Here is a 20,671-nt window from a genome sequence, read left to right as displayed (position 1 = left end):
ATAATGTAACATAGTCCTTGATTTATTTAGGATGGCAGTTTTGTTTTGTTTTTTGTACTCTACAACCTAATAATTAATAGCTGAAAATACTTCTGTATAGCTTCTTAGGTTTATAAACTTGTAACAATGCCTATTTTGCAAAAACTCTAATAATTGTTAAAGGAGAAACTAAAAATAATACTCTATGAAAATTTTACTGAGAGATTAAAAAATTTTCTCAATAGAAATAAAAATAGTTTAGGATGAACAAAAACAGTGTCTTTAAAAAATTGGGCATATAAAAAGTATGGAACTTCTTTGGTATAAGAACTTATAAAGGACACTAGGGAATTTGAGGTCTTTGGAAACTCTCAGGTGAGTCACACAAAGGAGGAATATATATGTTTTATGTCGTTAGTAAGTAAGAAATACACATTTTTCAGTTGTGGAAAGTATCTATGGTTCCCATACAATTTGAACTCTCTGAGAATAAAATAAAGAAGGATTTGTTATGTTTTATTTGTTCTCCTTGTTGACTGTGTTTGTGACTGCTTCTAAAACGATCGAATGGTCACCTAGCAAGTGTCTCTTCAGGCAGCACTTAGACAACCCACCTGGATGCCAACATACAGCCCAGATATTTTAAAAATAAAAATAAAAATAAACACATTAAATAATACCATGTGTCAGATAGAAGGAAGAAGAGCATTTTGGCTAGTTTATGATTAGAAATTCAACCAGCAGCTGGATATTTGGGTCATATTGTTGTGATCAAATAATTAACTGCAGAATGTACACATTTTCTTTCCAAAAGATTTTGTGTTTCTATGAAGGAGATGAACTGATAACAGTTAACAAATTTTTTGGCTACTTGTACCTGATAAATAAGTTATTTACTTCAATATTTTATAAACATGAATGATTCAAATTTAAATGGCTGCACTTTTAGTGTTTTCAAAAAATTTCACCTGATTTAAAGTTTCCCAACACTCCATTGAATCATAGACCTGCATTCTACATCTGATTTATCAGTGGCAATCTAAAGAACCAGAAATGTGCAATTATACTCAAGTTTACCCTTTTTTTGAGTATAGATTACACACGATGTTATATTAGCTTCAGGTGTACAACATACTGATTCAACACATCTCTGTATACTACTCTATACTCACAACAAGTGCAGCTACCGTCTGTCACCATACAATGATATTATAGTATCATTGACTATATTTCCCATGCTGTACCTTTTATTCCCATGACTTATTCATTCCATGACTGAGAGCCTCTATCTCCCACTCCCCTCTACCCATTTTGTCCATCCCTCCGCCTCACTTCCCTCTGGCAACCATCAGTTTGTTCCCTGTATTTGTAAGTATGATTCTGCCTTTTGTTTGTTTATTCATTTATTTTAGATTTTAGATTTCACAGTTGAGTGAAATCTTTACTTTTGAGTTATTGTGTGACTTGACTTTGTCTTTAATTATCATCAAAAATTTTGTTCATTTGCTTTCATAAGAACATACTTTCTTCTGTGGTACAGATATAAATCTTGAAAAATACATCAGCATTTTACATAATTATCTTGGAAAGATATTAAATGCTTATTAGTATTGCATTAGTACTGGCATTATTTTCTTTAGTTCAGCTTTTTATTGAACAGGTTCCAGAAGAGGTTTAGTCAAAAAGATCAAAGTACGTGTCATCAACAGACTCCTCTGATTCTTCTTTCTTTGCTTCCACTTCCTTCTTCTCAGCTGGGGCAGCAGTGGTGGAGGGAATGGAATCTCCTGCTGGTGCAGCACCAGCTTCTGGGGCAGGTCCACCAGCGCCTACATTGCAGATGAGGCTCCGATGTTGACATTGGCTAGGGTCTTTGCCAACAAGCCTGGCCAGAAAGGTTCAACATTTACCCACGCTGCTTTAATGAGAACGTTGATCTTACCCTCCATAACTGTCACCTCATCTGACATGGAGGATGAAGGCCGAATAGATGCATTGAGCTCCAAGATGGAGACCATGACACCAGCAAGTGCTGAGTGGGCACTGCCAGGCACAGTGCTAATCACAGTGGGATGAAGTGTGGGTCTCAACCCAATGCGGCCTTATATTCCTTGGAAGGACCAAGCACCTTAGCAGCAGCTGAAGAAAGCTGCCATTAGCATTATTTTAAGAGCTAAACTGTAAAGAAAAATAATTTTTACATAAAATAAAAGAGCAATATTTTACGTGAAAAGCTTTTAAAGACTGTATGTCATCTAGGATAGTATAGACATTAAATTGATGACTGTTGCACTCGGTAACATAGTAGTAAATGTTAACTGGCTCTCAAAAATTAAAAAAAAAAAAAGTAGACTTGACTTTAAACCAGTGTCCATAAATGTTCTTACCCTAGCAGATTTCCTGAAAATGGAGTTGGGGAAGAGAGGTGCATAATTGGTTCCAGTGAGCTGATACGAGCTAGCTTCAGTGGATCATTGCTTATATTGAAGTAATGTTTGGAAGACACAACATAAACTGTATATAATAGAGGATAATATTCATTAAATCAAGCAAAATATACTGGTTTCAAAATTACACTATTTTATTACAACTATAGATTTCAAAACTGATCATCAGTTAAGTAAATAACTCATTCTAATGTAATACTTCCTTCAATATATTCACTTTATATTTTATCGATAGACTCAATACTTGCCACTCTCCCTGGGTGTATCTGAGTGAACTATCAGTTCTGTAATTTATTTACCTGTCTCAACTGTATGTCAATCTTCCTATATAGTCTGAACAGATTTTTCTTGGCTGTTTTCCTTTAATTGTCCATGTTTATATATATTTCTAAGGTATAAACAATGTGTTTCTAATGTGTACTTAATACACATATAGCTAATTTATATCCACTGTACACATATCTCTATTTATCCATACTCATACTAATATCTATGCTTATTCCATCTCCTCTGGTTTATCGATATCTAACCATTTGTTATAATAATGTAAATCTTTGTTTATAATTCACAATTTGAGCTAAATGACTTAAAAAATAATTGGACACATTTAATGTATAAATATGAATTGATTTCTACCAAAATACAAATATTAGCATTAGATTTATTTTTCTTGTTTTCATAAAAGGAAAAAGTTAAATACCATGAAGACTCTAGGCCCTTAACGTGGTTGGTCAGAGAATGCTAATGAAGTTAAAAGGAAAGTCAAGTTTCTGATGCAGAAGATTAATTGCCAAATCCACAGTTTAGTTTTTTGATGGTTACTTACATGGAGTTAAAGGTCTAGCTGAAGATAAAAATCCAAATATTTCTATCTTCTACCAATTGTATTCTTCGTAATTCCTTAATAATTTTAGATAAGTTTTAATAAAATATGAAAATAAAACAGGACAATTTATATGAGGGCAAAAATAGAAGTCTACATTTCAGGCCAAGTAAAAGAGAAGAGGTAAAATAAAGGTTAAGACAGAAGAGTAACTATGATTAACCACTTTTGTTAAGACAAAAAAAAGGTTATATGTGTTTCTTTTAAAGGAAATTACCATTACATTTCCCAATTCAAAAATATAACTTCATGGTCTTTATTAGGGTAGATTTCCTTAGAAAACTTGTATTCAAATATTTCCTGCGAATTAAATATTACCACATAATTATTTGTTTATATAAGTTTGTACTTAATAGTTTCAATTATATGTCATGGCAATGTTTTTCATACAATATTTATTATCTTAGTCCTAAAACTTGATAAACACCAGCAAAACCATACTACTTTTCCTCGGTAAGAAAGTGAGAAATGACATTTGCAGAGATGAAAATAATTTCCTATATCTCTAAAAAAGTTACTTTTCATTGTGATCAGAAATATTTCTAGTAAGCACCTTTGAGAAATATAAAAATGTTTTTTCCAGGTTATTCTCTTGCCCTTTGATGCCATGTATTTGGTATATAGCAATGAGAAGCTTATGGGACCTGTGAAAAACGCTAAGTCCAGTAATGTGTGCCTAATAATAAAATTGGAAGGCCTTTAGAAACACGTGAGGTTAAGACAGAATTGACTCCAAAGAACACTATGAAATACAGTGATAAATTTTCATCTTCCACTTTTATTTCTTCATGCTCCTTTGATTCTCTCTTCTCCATATAACTCTCTCTTTCTCTTATAGACTGCTGAAACATTACATGGGAATTCTGTTCTTCAATCAGATAATTCTTTCTGATTTTAGTATTGGCCATGGAGGGATTAGAACATGGTAGAAAGAGCCCTGAGCCTAGAAGTCATCCTGTATACCATGTGCACATTTAAAGGGACATTAAAAGTGATACAATACATAGGACGAATTTAGGACTGAAAGAAGAAATGGACACAAAATTGAGCAAACTCTGCAATTCTGGGTATGAGAGAAGAAAGCATACCCATTTTGTGGGGCAGTTGCTTAGTGCATAGCAACGTCATAAACCATTAATTAGAACACCATACCACGAAGGATGGCCTCATGTAACAAGTGACGCTCAAGCTGGCAGTAAACATCAGAGGATTCAATGAAATAATTTTGTGTCTTAAAAGGCCTTAGAATATGGTCACACAGAATCCAGGAACAGATGGTACTGTGTAGTGCAGGTTGGCAGAAAGTCCTTTCAAGGAATTGTATCAGTATATATCAGGCCTCAAGTCAACTCAGTGGGTTTAAAGAAAAAATTTTGATTACTTGGAAGGATAGTAAGAAAATTGGCAAGGCTGTAGTTCAAAAACAACCAAAAATGCCTGGGAGGTTCTCTAGGTATGGATGAAGATCATTAAGTAATTTAAAAATAAACTCTAGGGAAGAATAACCAGTTGGAATCAGCAAGAACAACTATTTAGTTCTGATCTTAGAGAATGGAATAAAAACTATTTAACCTACAGTTGTAAGACAAAATATATGACCCTAGGTAAAATTTGAGTATCTGTTAATATTGAATAATTGCAATATTTGGGTAATATTTTTACTTAAAATTTTATTGTTTGATTCAAAATTAACTGTGTCTTTTTGTGCCTATGTGTGGAAAATCTAGTGATCTTAATTTAATGACAGTTGCATGTGAGAGCTAGCCTTGTGCATCGCACCAGGCCTGAATTTGCAAGAGAAGACAACTTTAGAGAGAAGAATGTAGGTAGAGGTTGGGAGACAAACAGTCCCAGGTATCTGTATGGCATAAGTCTATATCTGAAACCAATTTCCTTAAACTGTTAATTTTTAATAATGATATGAGACAAACTAATCCCTTGATTTGTGTAGAGCATTGCCATATATGTAGCCCACCACGAATTATAATTTCTAGTCTGTGGCATTCAGTGAAGGGTAACCTGCCATAATATTTGAAGTTTATACATCTGAAAGACAAGCAGACATTTTTATTTTTATGTCTATTTTTTATTATCTTTTTAAGTTTTTATTTATTTTGAGAGAGTGCAAGCAGAGGTAGGGGCAAAGATAGAGGAGGACAGAGGATCTGAAGCAGGCTCCACACTGACAGCAGAGAGCCCAATGCGGGGCTCAAATTCACGAACCGTGAGATCAGGACCTGAGCCAAAGTCAGGCTGTTAATTGACTGAGCCACCCAGGTCCCCCAAGCAGACTTTTTTTTTTTTTTAAATAAATTCCAGTTTGAACTGTAATTTGACTTTATGATAGCACTCATTTCATTTTCATTATTAACTTTTAAGTTCTGGAAGAGTTAAGCCTTCTTTATTTGTCTAAGAAATGAATTATGTCATTCCAAATGATTGTGTCCCATGATGGATGAATGGATAAAGAAAATGTAACACACACACACACACACACACACACACACACACACACACACACACTGGAATAGTATTCAGCCATATAAAAGAAGGAAATCCTGTCATTTGTGACAACATGTATGATCCTTAGGATATTATGCTAAGTGAAATGTCAGAGAAAGACAAATACTATATGATCTCATTTATATGTAGATTCCCAAAAAGCCAAACTCATAGAAATAGAGAGTAGGGACACCTGGGTGGTTCGGTTGGTTAAGCTTCTAACTCTTGATTTCTGCTCAGGTCATGATCTCAATGATCATGACATGGAGCCCCATGTCAGGCTCCACACTGAGCATGGAGCCTGCTTAAGATTCTCTCTCTCCCTCTCTCCCTCTCCCTCTGCCCTTCCCCAACTCGTGCTCTCTTGCTCTCTCTCAAAAAATAGATAAAATATAATTAATCACATACCATACCATACCATACCATAAATATGGAGAGTAGAATGGTGGTTGCCAGAGCTGGAAGGTAGGAAAAACGGGGAAATGTTGCTCAAATTGTATGAACTTCCATTTATAAGGCAAAAAAAGTTCTGGAGTACCTAAATACACAGAATCATGACTATCGTTAACATGCTGTGTCATGTATTCTGAACTCGCTAAGACTGTATCCTAAATGTTCTTACTGCAAAAAAATAAATAAAGTAGTTATACTAGGTAATAGATGTGTTAAGTTTTTGTGGTAATCATTTCACAATGTATGTGTGTATCAAATTATCATGTACATCTCAAATTTATACAGTGTTGTATGTAAATTATATCTCAATAACACTAGAGTGAAAAGAAGAATGAATACTAAAAACAAACATCTGAACTGTAACCTAGATCTTGGTAGCACATTCTGGATTCTTCATGTCCCCATTCAGGAAGCATAGTGTGTAATTCCTTTTTCAGAAGGGTTGGCTAGAAGAGGGGAATTGGGACATAAACTTATATTTATTGCCTGAGATTTTTACTTTATCAGTCTCTAATAGTAGCCATTACTCTGCTAATAACATAGTTGTACAGTTGAGGCTGAAATTTTATTTCCTGGGAATTTATGGTTTGTAGTGTTAATATCCAGGCTTATGAAACCTATATACTATGCCCTGAAGCTCATGAGTTTGGGGTATAAGGCAGTGCTTTGTCCTGGTCATATCTTAAATGGGGATGGAGTTGACAGTGGCTATACCTAGTAATGTGCAGTTTTCTGGTGAAATTACTTTTTATTTAATTACTCGTCCCTGCCTCTTTACTACATTTTAATACCAAGAACAAAATGAGGTCCCAAGGCCAATTCCCAAAGGGTAATATTTTTATTAATATAGAAAACAATCCTGGTAATTGTCAGAGTTATGGGGTCTAGGAGAGAAGTTTTGACTGCTTGCTTTTCCTTGTATATATTTCAGGGGGTGTTAAATCAGAAGATTCTATATTTCCTTTTAAAAATCATATGTAATTGGTAGGAAAACATTAAGTGACAGCTTAAGAGAAAAGTCCGTTCTCTTTAGAGCGTGGGTGAATGAGAGCTCATTGAGATAGAAGGTGTCTTAAATGTCACTTCAGGGAGTGACCTGCTTCAGGTCATAGAGGACATATGACCCTTGCTGGCCGCTAGTACCAGAACACTAAGAAAGAAGACATAAATCATAGAATGAGACCATGAAGGCAGATTCTTTGTTCACATCTCCTTGGAAGCATTTCTAGTTCTTTTTAATAGAATATAGATTCTTATGATAATATAAAGATTTATTGTTTCTAAACAAGAAAGATCTATAGCAAAGTCTGCGTTGAACAAGAGCTTTCATTATAAAACTTTTATAAAACTATACCCTGGCACAAGGGTTTGGGGGGTCTCACTTTGTCTGATCCTGATCATTGTTTGTTATAAGAGGAAAAAGCATGTTTTTTTAGAGTCTTTAAGCCAGATTCAGTGGGCTATAATTCTCTGATAAACCAAAATGAAGATAGGGATAGAGAGGAAGGGAAAAGTCTAATAATATAGTTTAAAATCTTGAAACATATACCCAAATAACAATAGCCTGAAATTTTTATAATTCATGGTAAGAAATGTAAAAGCATGATGGTTAAAAGTATTGAAGCCAGAAGGCAGCTACACCTTCCTAGCTGTTTGAACTTTACCTGGTTACTTTATCTCCCTTTTCCTCAATAAGTGCACTTGTGCAATGAGAATAAGAATGATAATAAATACTAATTCTAATGATAACATTTATTGCATTACAAAAATAATCAAATTAATACATAATGTCGTAGACTCTGGGTCTAAAGTTCTCTCTTGTCTCGAAAGAGAGCGGACTCAGGATGAAAAGTGAGAGAAGGCTAATGTCTGGGAAAAGAGAAGAGCCCCGAATAAGGGTTCTGGTCCCATTTTTATTAGGATCAGAAGGCTTACAAACATGGTGATGGATGTGCACAAAGAGACAATGAATCTGTGATCATTAACTTGTGGATGTGAAGGAAAGGGGATCTTGAAGATATTCGGGGTTAGGGGATTGGGTTAATACAAAACAAAATCCTGAAGGTGTTTTCAGTGGACATGAGGCACCACCTCTGTTTATCTTAGCTAGCCTAGGGGATGAGACAGGTAGGACATGTGACTTCAGGGTTGACAAGACACCTTTCTTTTGTTAATCATCTCCCCTCTGGGCAACTTCGCTCTATAGCACACAGCTGCAGTCTGTAGCCCAATTTACCTGTTTACCTAACTTGGTCCTTCCTTCCTGTGAAAGCAGCTTTCTGCTATAGTACTAAATTGGGGGACACTTCCACCCTGAATACCTAATCTTGTTTATTTCCTATACCTATGGTCTATATTGGGGCCTTTGCCCCTCCATCTCTATACTGGGGCTTCTGCCCTGCCTTCCCTATACTTATTTACCTAATCTTGTTTACCCAAACTTGGGTGTGAGCATCCTATGGCTTTGTACTTCTTTATACCTTGTTAACTCATTGGTGTAAGCCCAGGGGATTCCTAAGCTTATTTCCCCCATGTGTATAGAACAGTACACATAATAAACACTCATTAAACATTAGCTGATATTCAATGTATCCTCTGTTCCGGGCATTGTGATAGGTATGTTTCTATTTATTGTAGCTGATTTAGTTTTAAAGTAACCCTGAAAATGACACTTAGTATCCATACATTTTTCACATATGGAAAACTGTTGTTTACAAATTGCAAGTTAATGTATACTCATTATACCAGGTCAGGGTTTGTATGCAAAATATCTAAACAAGTAGTAAAACTCAAAAGATCTGAGTGGGGCACCTGGATGGCTCCCTTGGTTAAGCGCCGACCTCGGCTCAGGTCATGAATGATCTCACAGTTTGTGCGTTTGAGCCCCGCATTGGGCTCTGTGCTGACAGCTCAGAGCCTGTAGTCTGCTTCGCATTCTGTATCTCCCTCTCTCTGCTTGTCCCCTGCTCATGCTCTGTCTCTCTCTGTTTCTCAAAAATAAATAAACATTAAAAAATTTAAAAAAATAACTCAAAAGATCTGAGCAAACATCTCACTAAAGATAATATATAAGTGGAAAATAAACATATGAAAAAATACTCAACATCATTTTTAGGTAAATGCAAAGTAACACAGCAGTTATCTATTAGGATGGCTAAAATTCAGAACTCTTAGGGGCGCCTGGGTGGCTCAGTCAGTTGAGCATCCGACTTTGGCTCAGGTCATGATCTCGCAGTCTGTGAGTTCAAACCCCATGTCGGGCTCTGTGCTGACAACTCAGAGCCTGGAGCCTGCTCCCGATTCTGTGTCTCCCTCTCTCTCTGCCCCTCCCCTGTGCACGCTCTCTCTCTCTGTCAAAAATAAATATTAAATTTTTTTTTTTAAATAAAAAAAATTCAAAACTCTTAAAATACCAGCTGATGTCACAAATATGGAGCAGCAGGAACCCACCTTAATATCTGGTGGGAATGTGAATGGTACAGCCACTTTGGAAGATCTCTGACAGTATTTTATAAAGCTAGCCATATTCTTACTATATGATCCAAAAATCAAGCTCCTAGATATATACTTAACTGATTTGAAAACATATCCAGGGGCACCTGGGTGACTCAGTTGATTAAGCATCTCACTTTGGCTCAGGTCATGATCTCACGGTTCATGTGTTGGTACCCCATGTTGGGCTCTGTGCTGACAGCTCAGAGCTGTTATGCCCAGAATTCGTGATCCCCAAAGACCACCAGGGAGCCGAGTGTGATGCAAAAGCAAAAGAGCCTTTATTCGAGCTAGCTTGAGCTCAATCCCCTACCTGCACTGACGCAGCAGTGAGATACCAGGGAGAGAGAGTGAGTTTCAAAAGGACAAAGGTTTTATTGGGGCCTAGGGGCAGTTGGTGAGGTAATGGCTGTGGGCTCAGCCGATTGGCTGGGGAAGGGTCGGAGTCCTGTCAGGCAGGTGAGCGGGAGGTTACTCAAGGGGAGGAGGCGTGGTCAAGGTGAAGGACACAGAACAAAATGGAGTCGGCAGGCGTAGGCCCACCCTTTCAAGAGCCTCGAGCCTGATTCAGATTCTGTGTCTTCATCTCTCTCTGCCTCTTTCTGCCTCTCCCTCTCTCTCACAATTTCAAAAATAAATAAAGATTAATTTTTAATTGTAAAAAAGAAAATTTATGTCCATACAAATACCTGTACATGAATGTTTGTAGCATTTCCATTCATGATCTCCAAAAGCTGGAAGGTATCACTATATTCTTTAATCTGTAAATGAAAGAAAATATCTGTGGTGCATCTATAAAATTAAATACAGCATACCTCATTTTATTTTTTTTTCCTTTATTGTGCCTCACAGGTTTTTTTTTTTTTTTTTTTTTTTCAAGTTGAAGGCAACCCTGTGTCAAGCAAGTCTGCTGGCATCATTTTCCAACAGCATTTGCTCACTTCATGTCTCTATGTCATATTTTGGTAATTCTCAAATATTTCAGACTTTTTCATTATATTTGTTAGGGTGATCTATGATCAATTATTACAACTCCCTGAAAGCTCAGATGATGGGTAGCATTTTAAAGCAATCTTTTTTAAATTAAGGTTTATACATTGATTTTTAGACATAATGTGACTGCACACTTACTAGACTACAGGATAGTATAAGCATAACTTTTATATCCATTGGGAAATCAAAAATTTCATTTGATTCAGTTTATTATGGTATTTGCTTTATTGTGGTGGTGTGGAGTGAACTTGGAGTACCTGCAAGGTATGCCTGTACTGTTCAGTGATAAATAGGAATGAGCCATGAAAAGATATGAACAAATCATAAATCATAAATTCATATTGCTAAATTAAGCTCATCTGAAAGGGCTAATACTGTATGTTTACATTAATATGACATTCTGGAAGTGGCGCAAGTATGAAGAATGTTTGCTATAGACTTGAGGGGGTAGTTAAATAAGTGAAGCACAGGGTTTTTTGGTTTTTGGTTTTTTTAGGCCAGTGAAACTTTTTGAGTATAACACTACAATGGTAGATATATAACACTATGCATTTGTCAAAACCAGTAGAACTTTATGATGTAAAGAATAGTGTGTGCACACTTTAGGTAAATAATAAAATTCTTTGATAGGCTGTTGGATCCTAAGGGGGAATGGTGCCTGTGACAAAAGAATCTAACAGTATTTCATATGTATAAAATAACTTCGTGAATGTGAATGTGATGGGGGAAGATGTGCTTATGTAGGTGACTTTGGAAATGAGTGGACACTAATGATAAAGGAAAACTGGGGGGAACCTGGGTAGCTCAGTCAGTCAAGCATCCAACTTCGGCTCAGCTCATGATCTCACAGTCTGTGAGTTCTAGCCCCCCATCAGGCTCTGTGCTGACAGCTCAGAGCCTGGAGCCTGCTTCCAATTCTGTGTCTCCCTCTCTCTCTGCCCCTCCCCAACTCGTGCTATCTGTCTCTCTAAAATTAAATAAATAAACTTAAAAATTAAAAAAAAAAACTTTTTTAAGGAACCATACATACATAGCACATTACTCTTGTTGGTAAAATATGGGGAACTGGTTAATAATTTTGAAGCCATTTTATGTAAATATTGAAATAACCAATTAAATAGAAGGATGGCAGGTGATAGGATCCATGTTTTTCATGATTGGAGTGATGGATTAGATAGAAACAAGAGTAGGAGATTAAAATTACCCATGTGTTAATAGAGTTAGATACATCCATATGAATTCATGAGGATTTAAATACAGAAACAGATGGTTAAATATAGAAATATTTAAAGATGAGTATAGATGCAGGTTCATATACACACATATATTACCTTGTGCTGTCAGTTTAAAGAAGCTAGAAGCAACAAAATCTCAGTAGCAACAAACATACCTAGCTCCTGCAGTTCCTAATACCACCTCTTTGAAGAAATGGTTGATTCTAGAAACAGAACAGAAATAATAGAATGAGTCTGGAGCATCTTATGGTACCAAATAATTGATCCAGAGAAAAGGGGGGAAAAAAGGAAAAAAAACCATGACAGGGTCTGTCAAAAGACCCTCAAAAGACGCCTGTTGAAAGAGCTCCCAGTGGCCAAAGCTGGCATAATTCGAAACGAAAGCAAGGAAGGAAGGAAGGAAGGGTAAGGGAGGGAGGAAGGAGGGAAGGAAGGACAGACGAAGGAGAGAGGGAAAAGAAGGGAAGGAGGGAGGCAGGCAAAGAAAGTTTGATTATTATAATAACCCAGGTTGTAAATATCCATGATTCAATACTACTATAAATATGTTATTGAATAAATAAATAAGGGAGAATAGGTAGATCTCCAGTGCAAGAGAATTCCAAATTATTTTTGTAGATGTCTTGCCCTCAAGGAGGTGGAGCAGAACTCTTCACTTTTTAAGTATGGGCTGTGCATTGTAACTTCCTTCCAAAGAGTACAGCAGGAATGATTGAGATATAGAGTAACTTTGCACTGGAGCAGCTTACCTAACTACCTCAACTGGGTGATCAAGGTCAAGATCAACAGTGATAAGTCATGTTGATAAGTACCCTTGATCTGACATGATGAAACTGCCACTTCACCTCTGCAAAACCAATAATCATTCTAATCATGAGAAAAGCATAAAATAAATATCAACTGGGGCATACAGAACACCTGTTCTGCACTCCTCAAAACTTTATCATCAAAAACAGGAAAATCTGAGAAACTTTAACAGTCAAGAGGAACCTAAGGACACATGATGACTCAGTGTAATGTGGATGTGATTGTGCAACAGAAAAAATAACTCTATGTAAAATTAAGGCAATCTGAATAAAGTATGGATTTTAGTTAATAATGACATATATTATCTCACTGAATGTGCCAAACAAATGTAAGATCTAAATAATAAATGAAGCCAAGGGTGGGATTTATGTAAACTTTCTGTGCTATCCACAATTTATATGTAAATCTAAAATTTCCTAAAATAAATCATATATTAATAACCATCTATATGTAAGTACACAGACACACACACACACACAGAACCAATATAGAATATAGATTTGAATACTTTAGAGCATAACATAAATGACATTATTCAGCACATGTGCTCATTCTTCATTTTTTGACAAATAATTTCGGCAAAAAAGAATTGTTTTGATTCCACATGGATATGTGCAGCTCTCTTTCATTCATTTTAAAGGAATGTGATTGTAATGATCACATTTTAGTTTATTTTTCCATTCTTCTTTTGATGCATGCTGGGATTGATTTTAATGTTTTGGCTATAGCTAATGGTGGTACTGTGAACAGTATGCTTACTTATTGAATGTAGGAAATTGTGTCTAAAGTGCATAACTACAAATGGCATTACTGGGTAATGGAGAATTCACATCTGCAACCAAAATAGGAATGACTCAATTGCATTTTTAATTTTTTTTTCAAGTTTACTTATTTATTTTGAGAGAGACAGAGTCAGCGTAAGAAAGGGAGGGGCAGAGAGAAAGGGAGACAGAATCCCAAGCAGGCTCTTCACCTTCAGTGCACAGCCCAATGTGGGGCTTGAACTCACGAAATCATGAGATCATGACCTGAGCTGAAACTGAGAGTCAGACGCTTAACCGACTGAGCCACCCAGGTGCCCCATCAATTGCATTTTCTGTGTACACTCCCACTGGAAGTGTATGAGTGTTCTTATATCTTTAAATAAGAACAAATATTTAAATTTAGAATAAATAATTGTCATCTTTTTAAAATGTCATTTTAATGCATGTGACATGGTATCTCACTTTGATTTTATATCATGGTCCTTTATTATTAGTGAGATGGATTTCTTGTCCATATGTATTATGTATTTCTTTTTTTGTCATATTTATATTAACAGCTATACATTCTGTATTATAATATCTGTCAGCCATATATATGTATACATATATGTATACATGATGTATATGTATATGTATGTATACATACATATATGTATATACATATGTATATATGTATATGATGTATATGTATACATATATATGACTGACAGATATTATAATACATATGTATGTATACATACATATATGTATATACATATGTATATGTATATGATGTATATGTATACATATATATGACTGACAGATATTATAATACATATTATATAATATTATATATATATACAGTAAATATGCACCTTTTGCTTATTTTTTTTCATGTTGTTTATGCTGTCTCTGTGGTTTTGCTTTTGTATTAAGAAAATTTTTGCTAGAATGATATCCTGAAGTTTGAGGAATTCAACCCACCTGAATTTTATCTGGTATGAGTTAGCAAATAATCCCTCTCCCAATTAATATAAGCCATTGTTTGAATACCTTTACATTTTTGTATGTACCATTGTATCTCTTCCTCACTGGCTTGCAATTCAACTATGTCATAAATGAATCTGTTATATGTGTTTCTCTCTCTGGATTTTCTACGATGTTTTATTGTGAACATACTTGTTTATTTCTGAAGCCATTAGAGATATTATACTTGGAATACTGGCTCTGTCACTGGACATTTTATATAATCATGGAAACTTTCATTATTTGTCAAATGATCAAAATAGTAACGTTTATATTATGTTTATATAATATAATATTTATATTCTACTTGTTAACAATTTAATATATAGAAAAATCTAACGACACCTATACAACAATAGCTATTCAGTAAGTGACATTTCCTCTTAATTTATTGGTCTGTGTACTCATGTTATATTTGGCTGTCTTTTATTTCCTTCTCTTTGATGTACATATTTGGATCTGTAGATCATGGATGTGCAAAGATCATGAATAACCAAAACTTGTATAACACAAAGATGAACAAATTTCTGTACTTATTTGGATTCAGGAATTTATATTTTCTCATACTTCTCAGATAACTATTTTTTTTACAAGAGAAAAAATCTACACTTTACATTTCAGTAAGTTTAAATCCCTGAGGGGTACAGCGATTTTATGGCTAATAGCTTTAGCAGGAAGGTTGCTTCAGAATTTGTCATAAACCGTGCCCCTGTTTCCATGAGCACGAGTTATCTTTCCCCAGATTACTCTGCTTTTGTTCAGTTTGCCATCAGGAGTCACTGTGTTGTTCTTTGCTTTGTACACATAAGCACATCTCTTGCCTGTTTAGAATTCAGTTTCATCTAAAGCATAAGCACCTTAAATTTTAAGAAGAGCTGTGTGTTCCCTCTGGTTCCAGACACCCCACTTATACCCAGCAAAAAAGGCCTTGGACCACATCTTCCAGACATTGTTGTCATTTTAGGAGTCCTGTTCCCAGTAGGCCTCCAGAGGCTCCAAGATGGTGGAAAGGAAAGGCTTCAGTTAATTCTAATATGCAGAAGTCCGAAAACAGTTGCTATAGGAACTAGAAGAGATAGGAAGACTAAACAAGAAGACTATTAGCTGACAACTGACCCACAGATATAAAGGTTAAATTAATAAACATGCTAAATGTTGTTCAAAAAGGCAGCATGGCACTGGGGCATGGATAAAGGGAAAACGTATAAGAACTTGGAACTTTTAATTTTTCTTTGTAATGTTCTTTTTTTCTTATATAACATGAAACCGTATTTTAATAGGAAATTAGCTGTAGTAATTTTATCTTTCTCATAAGTTAAATATTTTAACGGTATATATGACCTTCTTTAACCCTACATTTAATCCTAAAGTCTCGGGGGTTTTTCCTTTAAAACCTGTATTATCTGATATTTGTATACTAACGCCAGCTTAAACAATTCCAATGATGCTGATGGTAACTAGAGAAGAACAATGCCCCCCTCCCAGCCCCATCACCCCACACATATCATGAGTCATTAGCAGTTTTCCGATATATTAGAAATGTTCCTATATTCTTTATGTCTGCATTTGTAGAGAATTACTGTTTTTTGATAATTACTCATTATAACTTCAGAAGCCAAGATGCCCCTGACAACTAGGAAATAGTTTTTGTCAGTTCAGCTACCCATTTACACAGGCAGCTATTAATTTTCCCTGGTGGCTTGCACTCTAGTGCAGCAGTACCCTTGTTTTATGTTTGAAATTGTTACATAATAATGTTGAAATGGCTGAAGGGAATCATTTGTAGCAGTTTTATTCCCTCACATGGGAGAAAATAGCAAAATAAATCAACAAAGCAAATGTGTACTAAAGCAAGTGCAAACAGCACTGATGAATGATGAAAATAATGACATTGGATTTAAAGCTACTTATCTTTATAATGACTTTTCTTATAGGAATTCTAACACCTGCCCCATTAAGTTTGAATAAAACAAAGTCATCTTTGAACAAACTTTTTTACATTAGCATTTGTACCTATGATTTAGTAAAAATCCTAGGTTATGGTGTGTATTTTTACATGTTAAATTTTATATAAGTTTTATATAAATATAAATACAAATAATATAAATATAAATACAAATAATATATTTATTATATATATAACATCCTCAAATATCTTCATGGCTCTCTTCCTCACTTATATATCACCTTAGGATTCACTACCTAAAGCTTCATGGACATTCCCGTCCTTGCTTCAGTTAATATACCATTTGTTCAACATTTCTTATTTTACTAACAAGGACATCGTTTTGTTATACATTAACTGTATGTTCTATAATATGTAAGATGGAATGAATTTGGGGAAGTTAAGAAGATATTTTCATCTCTCAGTCCTGTTCTGTGAAAAATAGTATTAATATATTTTACAATGCTTAGTAATTCCCCATATTTGAACTAATTTTTGTACCTTTTCATTTGTTTTTTTAAAATTTTTAAATGTTTATTATTTTTGAGAGAGAGTCAGGGAGAACGTAAGGGAAGGGAAGAGAGAGAGGGTGACACAGAATCTGAAGAAGGCTCCAGGCTGTAAGTTGTCTTCACAGAAGCTAGACACAGGGCTTGAACTCATGAACTGTGAGATCATGACTTGAGCTGAAGTCGTACACTTAACCAACTGAGCCACCCAGGCACCTCTTGTACCTTCTCATTTAACTGTTCATGTTCTTCTCCAGGACATTAGTCCAGGGTAATTGGGGATAGTGAGAGGAGGCAGTGAAAATCATACTGTATTCCAAGTAAGTTTAATTTAGTACAGATTCCCTAAGTATCTGCCATGCAACCGATAGCTGTTAACTAGCAACCTGTCCATATATGCTATAGAAATAATTGTTTTGGAAATTTCTAATGTTAAGAAAGTAAGTCTCCACATAGGATGTTCTGTCTTCCTCACAGATATAGAAGCTAGCTGTGATACATTTGGTATTTCCTATATTTATGCATACGTTGAATAAAATTTATGTCCCTAGAACTCAGATTTCTCTTTAAAATAGTCTTTGTCAACAAAATGATGTTTTACTTCATTATTTCATTTGTCAATCCATGACATCAATCCATTCTTTTTCTTAGCAATTCTTTCAATAAATCCATATCAAGTGTAAATTGTGTGCATAAAACTTTAATGTATATGTTACAGAAAAATATTAGTATTTCTGTTTAATATTTATATGACTAAAGGAATGAAAATTATACAACTAATGACAATATGAAAGTAAAATTTTTAAAAAGTGCCCTCATTCTTTATGTAAGAACATTGATGTTTTGGAGGTAATTATTATATAAAATAAGGAGGTTTATGAAACATAGTTGAAATATATAGAAATAATATATAAATGCATATTATAAACCCATGAAAATAAGTATAAATATTAAATTATATATCCATACATATTTATGCATGAGAACTGCTTATGTGCACTGAATAATTATGTCCTGACTCAAGAGTCTCATGACTTAGGCCATCTTCAAAGAAACTGTGGTCCAGCAACTTACTAGCTTGTAAGTAGGATAAAATCTAAAACCCTTCAGAGTTCTTGATAGATTATTTGACTTTATTCTTTGTGAATGACCAAACAAATGTAAGCTCAGATTAGAGGTTTACTAACTACACCTATAAGTGCCACGTATTAGGTTCTAGCAAACTTTCCATATTCATATGTCCTTTTCATTGTATAGCATGATTATGGTAACTGTTTACATGTTTTAATGTCTAATACACTTTATAAGTCTATTCTATTTATTGGCACATTTAAACTGCAGAGTAGCTAACTCTATGGATTGAGCATTATTCCTTGCTGAAGGGGTGGTGGGTGGGGGTTGGGTTAAAGAGGTGATAGTTATTAAGGTTATTAAGGCAGGAACTTGTGATGAGCCCTGGGCATTGTATGTAAGTGATGAATCGCTAAACTCTCCTGAAACCAATATTACACTATATATTAACTAACTGGAATTTAATTAAAATTTGAAACTACCAAAACAAATAAATACAATAAAAAGAATTATTCCTGTTTTACAGATGGAAAACAAACAAACAAACAAACAAAAACCTGAGAAATCAAATGAGTGCTCCAGGGTCACGTAGCTAGTCATGTCAGATCAAGGATTTGAATCCAGGTATTTGAATAGTACTTCATCTGCAAAATCGACAATGACCTACTTCTTTGGTATTTTTTTCTCAGAGTGGTTTCCTTTAATAGGTCGATCTTTCAGGACTTGCCCTTGTCTCTAGGCCATAGTAATGAATTGAATTGGGAAATTTGAATACCCAGAAAAGTAGTCAACTAGGACATAATATTAGGTAATTCATATCTAACTTGTAAAATCTTGGAAGAGAGAGACAAAGTTTTATTCCTTAAATTAGTAACCACAGTAACAGCAACAACCTGACATATATTTGCTTTTTAAATTAAGGACTAAGTATGAAAGGAAGGATAATAAAGAAAGAATGGAAGGAAAGAAAGTAGAGACAGGGAACAAGGAAAGTCAGTATTACTCACAGGTAACAGTTGTGAGAAAGGTGCAGAATAAAGCCTAAGTGTAAAATAATACTGTTCTTTTTGGAAGTGTTCATAGCTTTTCAAAAGAATTGGAAATAGTTGTTTATCTGCTTTGCTGTAGAAGTTTATACATTTAATACTTAGGAATGCAAGTAAAAATAATAAAAACCCAACTGCTGAATAATGCATACTTATGAAGGATAGCAACTTTCCTCTTTCAAAATGATTTTTATAGAACTGATACATAACCATTAATATTATCAAACACTGTGCAGTGAAGAATAAAAGAGGTAACAAATTAAAGGACTGCCCATAACAATTTTGCCAGTCTTCCATTGTCATACCTGGCAGACCTTCGTGCTTCAATGATATATTTGGGAAAAGGGATTGTCAGTCAAAATAGATATAGTATATAATTTTACTATAACTGAACAGAACTTTAATATTAGACATTCTTTTTCTGAGTAGTGGCATATAATGTTAAAACTTCATTTTAGAAGTCAGTAAATTTAGGGAACTTATCAATAATTTACCACTTAGAAACAATGAATTTCCAAACTATGCTGAGTTAAAAGAGAATGGTGATAGTGAATATTTAGGTCATCTAGAACAAGATCTCAGGATAGAAAGACTGTACTAAGTCACCTGAATGTACCCACCTCACATCCACACTTTCTAACTTATTTTTTTTTCCTAAATCAAACAGATGCTAGAAGTTCTAGGAGAATTTTCTCCTTTTGTTAAGCAACTATTTCTTACCAATATAGCATTGGGATAAAAACCAATTATTGTCATAGTAATGTGTAAATGTTGTAATTTTATTTTTTGTTAACATGTAATTACATGTAAACTCTGTAGTGTGAAGAAATGCAGATTCCCTTGCGATTATGAAGTTTTAGAACATAGTTGATCAATATGTGAGGGCCTCCAGCTTCAGCTGTTGACAGAGGTATAGTGAAGAATATGTGATTCACAATATCACAGTGAATTGTGGAAACTCAAATTGGAGGCAGACCTGAACTGAAAAGAGTATTTGAGGCCAAAGGATACTAATAGAAATGTAGGTTGAAAAATGGTGTTGAAGAATAAGTGACCTCTGAATCCTGTCAAATCTTCTGAGGAGTTGACAGGAAGAGATTCTGAGAAAATAAGGGCCTATGTTTCACTAACAGAATGGGGATTTTATTCTTAAAAATATTAGCAAACCAGCCTAATATGGAACACATTATAAATATTGGACACCCTACTTAAGAATGGTCTCTATTAGGTATTGTAACTTAATGTTATTTATTTGGGAATATTTTTGTAAATACATTTTAAAAATTTTATTAGTGGATGAAATTTGTTCTTTATGACAATTACTCTGTGATAAAACAAATACCACAAAATATAAGCTACACAAACATATGACTTATTTAAAAAAATAAACTATTTGAGGATTGAAATGAAAGGATTCTAAAATTAGAAATTTGTATAAAAAGCTGCAGAGAGAATGCCATTTACCAAAGCATTGCATATGCAAATAACGAAGCATAAGTTTGGAAGTGTAAAATCAGTAAAATAAAGGCACAATATGTAA

General features: G+C 34.5%; 1 pseudogene; it reads right to left on the bottom strand.

Moving 5' to 3' along the window:
- Positions 1–1,624: 1,624 nt before the first annotated feature.
- The window catches only part of LOC109269843 (60S acidic ribosomal protein P1-like), a 46,618-nt pseudogene continuing 27,571 nt past the window's right edge, over positions 1,625–20,671 (bottom strand).

This window comes from Panthera pardus, unplaced genomic scaffold, assembly GCF_024362965.1.
Source record: "Panthera pardus isolate Hobbes unplaced genomic scaffold, ASM2436296v1 HiC_scaffold_20, whole genome shotgun sequence".
In the NCBI taxonomy this organism is placed as follows: Eukaryota; Metazoa; Chordata; class Mammalia; order Carnivora; family Felidae; genus Panthera; species Panthera pardus.
The sequence above is the reverse complement of the archived record's forward strand: the minus strand, read 5'-3'. Positions and strand labels throughout refer to the sequence as shown.